Source organism: Myzus persicae, unplaced genomic scaffold, assembly GCF_001856785.1.
Source record: "Myzus persicae strain clone G006 unplaced genomic scaffold, MPER_G0061.0, whole genome shotgun sequence".
In the NCBI taxonomy this organism is placed as follows: Eukaryota; Metazoa; Arthropoda; class Insecta; order Hemiptera; family Aphididae; genus Myzus; species Myzus persicae.
In genome coordinates this window covers 40,673-46,672 of record NW_019101686.1, presented here as the reverse complement: position 1 = coordinate 46,672, position 6,000 = coordinate 40,673, and positions in this window count along the sequence as shown.

Genomic DNA, 6,000 nt, shown 5'->3' with positions numbered 1-6,000 from the left:
CTATAAACTAATTAATGTTTTTATTTTTTAAAGTATTAAGTATGTAAGACCTATTTATTATTATCCATTTGAACCTACCCGGTATTTTTACTATATAAGCTGAATAAATTAAATTTATTCTGTGCTACATCAGTTATTTTATATTATATAGACGATGGTGGACGTGTAGGGTACTTGGTTTGGTTAATTTAATTTATTTTTATTAATTTTGTAAACATTTGTTATAAAATGTAGTGCCAAAAATAATAAACATAAGCATACTGTCAAAAATTACATTACTTATAGAAACATATCTGTTATTTTCATTCCAATTAAAAACAATAATTATTTGTGTTTCAACTACAAAAAACTACTTAAAAAAACTACTTAGCAACTAATTACATTTTTAATCACTAGAATGTCCTTAATGGATTGCTGAATTTTATTTATGCCCTGAATGTATATAGAGCATAACTATGTTTGTAATTAAATGTACCTATTATAGTTAACATAAACATTCTTAAGAGCTAATTAACATTTTTTGAATCTTTGTTGTCCATTCTTTTGAACATTGAGTTTAATTTTATTTAGAACCATAAATGTTAAGTTTTTATTATTTCCAGTTGTTTTAAATAGGTGTTCGTTTTTCTTAAACACACAAATGAGAATTGTATAGAATTACTTCTGTGTCTAAACTATTTCTTATATTTGTCTTTAAAATGTAATTACATTTTTATTATATAGCTGATTATTTATAGACTTGTTAAAATATTGTACTTAGATTCCATGATATAATTTTTATATTTTTAAATTTATTAAACTATACCTTTTTAATATATGAATTTATTTATTTAATTTAACAATTGATATAATTTAAGTATAAAATGTATAGTAATTAAACTGACTTTTTTAAATATCAAGTCATTTAATTATTTGATGAATAATTTTTAATCAATGTCATCTAACATTTTATTAACTATTATTTATTTTGAATCACATATTTGTGTATACTTAATTTATTTATTTTGAATCATATTTGTGCATACCTAATGTATTTATCACAAATTTAAATATACTTAGTATATTGTAATTTGTGGTAGGTATTTATCATTATAGACTCATATTGTATATTTATATTATTAAATGGAAAATTTGATTACGTGATACAGCTGATCGGGTGCTGATCCTGGGAGTAATTTTGGGAAGTGGTCTTAAATGTATTAAAAATATTTGTATTTCCTTAATATTTTTAGGTGTTATACTTATATTGTTTGTTTTGCGCTTTCCAATACTACATAAACACAATCCGATACCGCCACAAAAATGGAACGATATTGCATAAATTCAAGTTGTAAATTAAATTTACAAATAAATAAACACAATTTATTCAAATTATAACAAATTATTTTTTAAAAATTTCAGATGTTAGTGTTCATAATACGAATCCGAAAATATAATAACTATAAGTAAACTATATTATATAGGTAGAGTTGACTAAAAAACATATGTGTAGGCGTTTCAAGTACGTATACCATTGAAAGTCATCTGTTATAATAAATTAACAATTTTTATTTTTATATTACGGTTTTTGGATTAGTCGATTATAAATTATAATTTAGTAAATAACTGATATCTATACCCACATTACTGATTATCTATATTAACTCTATATTAACAATTCGATAAACGTTTTATTACACCATGGTAATAGATCGGCAATTCGGAAATATCAAAATGACAAAATCTGTGAGCGTTTTGGTCCAATGTGTTTTTCAATATCACGTGCGGTGATGGGAGACGCCTGCATTTAAAGCAGTTTTATAATTCATAGACCTAGGTAGGTACTTGAAGTGTTTATTTAAAATGTATGAATACTGCTGACAGTCAGTGAAAGTGGCTCAAAATAAGTGGTGGGGTGGAAAATGGAAATTATAAAAAATGGAGGGATTTCATCCCCTCACTCGGTCCACTGTTCACAGAAGACAACATTTTTTATGAATTATTTACACAGTTGAAATAGTGTAAATATAATTAACAATTTCATATGTTTAGTAAATAATTGTTTATTGCTGAATGCATGAATGATGATAGCGATCGAAATCCAATAGAATTGTTTTAAAAGCAATCATTAATGTATAATATTATACAATATTAAATTCAAAACTAATATGGATGCCACTTTTAAACCTAACCTTATCATTAGGATTTATGGAATTATATGTTTACATGCATCAAGCTCTGGTACCAATTGGTATTCAGTGGCCAGTTAGGTAAGTAAATATGCCTACACCAAATTACCGAAATAGAGTTGAACCTAGAAGTGGCAGATAACGCGACAGCCGCAATAATTATATTGTAACATTTGTAAATAATTGCGTTTATATTGCAGGGGTGGCCAAACTTATGTTAGTTATATTTAATAAAGATTTACCTCCTGTGAATAATATATTTTTCCTCCGAGGATCGATTGACGTACGAAAATTTATATTTTCATTTTTAAGCTTTATCATTATTATTAATAATAAACGTATACGACTTATAGGTATGTAGATATTAACATTAAAGTGTAAAGTTACCTACAAATTAATGTTTCATGTAGAATTTATGAATAATTTCAAAAGCGTGTCATTGCATATCGTTGACCAGTTAATTATAATTTGAGGAATAGTCACCAACTTCTAAACGAGGACGCTACTTTAAATGATCATCAGAAATAAGTGTAGATACTAGATACTTCAGCAGTTCGGTATTCAGTTTTTAAGACTTTCAAGTTACTAATGTAAAAAAATATAATTTCACATAAACCGGTTTATCCGAAATATGTATGTAACTCAGTCAGGGAAGTGTTCAAGGAGGGGGGGAGTTGGAGGATAAGGGTACCATAAAGGGGGGGCCTTTGACTTATATTTGTCACATAAAATAGTTTAACAATGAATGTACATATAACGTGGTCTGAAAATAGTCAAAAATTCATACCCCCCCCCCCCCTTCAAAAAAGCAAAGCACACCACGCGCCACTGAACTCAGTAACTGTATCTACTAAAACTAAATGTACCTACAGGCTACAATAATAAGTTTTAACTAGGGAGGATCGACTTTCAAATCGTCTGATATCAACTCTTTGGCCGCCCCTGCTATATACATTGTGGTAGTTCAATAATATTGACTGTTTAGCTGTTATATAGGTAAGTTGTAAGTACACACGAAAACAACATACATGCACCCAAGCGCCGTATTAAATGTTAGGTTAGGTCACACATAAAACCACTGTTGGTTAGGTTCTAGGTGTACAATCTACGTATTATTATAATTTATAACCTTATTCTGTCATAGTCCACGGATGTACACGCTATTATTGAATACGTAGTTGTCAGTTGCGTTTATAATTTTGTGTTTATTTAGTATTTTTTCACACATCGTTTATACTATAGATATACTTTGACGACGCTCGGTGTAATCGTAACTTTAAACTATACTTACTGCAGAGGTGTCCAAACTTTTTTACTCGAGGTACGTACCTATATACAAATTAAAAACTGCTGCCCAAAACAAAAAATTATACAATTACAATAATCGCATTTAAAATTTTTAAGTTTCAAATATAGAAAATAGAATTAATATTTAATGCAATGAATTTAATAAATAAGTGCAAGTTTGTAACGATTACTCACTGTTGCAGCACTTAACTCAGTGTAGGTAGTGTATTATCTTCGAACTTAAAAATCTACTTGTTACACCTAGTTTTGTTTATACTATTGATTGAATGTATAACAATAATATAGATACGTTTATTATAGATACTTCATAAATAAAAATATAATCAAGTAAGTTGATTGTTGAATATTATTCGTTGTGACTTGCTGACATCAGTTATAGGCTATAATAGCGGGTCAGTTAAAACTTGTCGGCGGTTCAGATACGGCCCGCGGGCCATAGTTCGGAGACTTCTGAGTTTGTTATACGTCTGTATGCACTCATTATTGACGTACAATTATTGGGTATGATTACAAATACTAGTTAAACATAACGATTACCAATTATATAATAGCGTACCTACCTGTATATCAAACACGATAATACTGTTATAACCTTATAACTTATAGGCTATGGGTAGTATACCTACATAAATAATATTAATTAAAATAACTTGTAGAAATATAAAGATGGTCGGCCAATTGAGTAGGTATGCCGTATGCGTGTAAAGTGTGATGTAGGAATAAGTACAAATACGTAGGAATGTGATAATATGTATAATAACACACGTTTAGTTTAGTGGGGCAGTGGGGCGGGTGTCTGTGTATTTGGAAGCAATGATAAATATTAGGCGTATTGCATTCGAAAAACGATTATTAGAAGATCTGTCGACCGACGGCTCTTGGTATGAGCATGAATGATGGATGTCTGATTACAAACTATAAGCATTTATTTTACTCGTATTTTTTGTTCGAATTTCTCTATAGGTATGAGGTACCTAATACCTATATATACTTGAATTACTTCAAAGCATGCATAAATCTATTCTGCAAGTGCTCTGAGTAAATCTTATCAAAAAGGGCTTTTGGATCGGCACCAGCTAAGTGCTAAAGGTAGCTTATACGACTTAGATAAGTAGGTCAGTATGTTAATTTGGCACTTATTTTTGGGGTACTAAAAATTTGATGTCTAAAAACTCTGCCCGGATTTTTAAATTCAATTATTTATGAAAAATGGGTCTAAATTATTTTTGTTTGCGATAATTGTTAAACTGCAGAGCAAGGTATACTTATAAATTCTCCAGAGGATATACCATGTCACCAAGATGGTAAGCCGATAACGGATAAGGAGTCGTTCATATTATCTACTTAAATAGGTACTTTTTGTTTTTTTAAAATACAACAAAAAAAAAATACTATAAACAACCAAAAAGTTTTATTATTTCAAAATTATAATGTATAGTTATGTACCTATCATTATATTAATTTTAAATATAGTTTAAAAAGTAAGCAACATGTTATATTTACGTTTAATCTACGTAAGTATGATTTTTAATCATTATTAGCTTAATAGCTTATTACTTCAGTACTAGTTAGTAGTTAATATAGCTATTATTACTATTTTTCAAGACATTTTTATGTTCACGAAACCCGACAAGATACATTATGTTTCTAGGAGTTTGTGTTTAGTTTTTTCGATAGTAATCTTCGAGATCGGATTCCATTCAAACTTTTTATAGTCTAATATTGCAGGCCGATCTATATTTATTTTTTCAAAAAGGACCTTTATTTTATAGTTATTATTTTAAATTTTAATATTTGTTTAAAGGATTACTGCAGTTGTCTATCACAGACCAGTTAGGTCAGCTAAAAAAAAATGTGACTTTATATTATATTATTATTTATTGTTTTGTTTTATAACAATTCAATGAAATCGTTGTTTTTCTTTCTCTGTATAGTTCGATGCAATGAAAATTAAATAGTGTTCCTTGATTTCTGGAACACCAATTGACATTTCGCAGTGCGTGTTTGTTGTTGAGAACGTGTTGCAGCTGTCTAAAACAATAATAATTTCTATCGCACTGCTTAACAATAACGGAAGACGGAAGAAACAGTTCCGGGCTTCGGCGGAAGGATCGTATGACGATTTGTATTCCTGACTGTAGATCGATGGCACGCGTCGCCGAAAACAGACTTTCAAACCTCGCATTGTCGCCGTAATAAACAGTTAAACGCATCGTCGGGACCCGACAAAATGTAGCACGCGTGAAAAATTATATCTATTCGATTTTGACAAGTCCGTGAATGGTTTGTGCGCTGCACACGCACGTCTCTATAAAACATAAACCTAAGTGGGTATAATAATAAGTATAATACTGTATAGGTATATATATATATAGGTACATAGGCATATAGCTATTTCTTATTATACGTGTCATATGTACGATGTACCGGATATACAGAATAATGCAATTGACTGGATGCATCAATTTACTTAGCAGTTAGATGTATTTATAACGAGGTAGGTGGTATACACTTTAACAGAAAA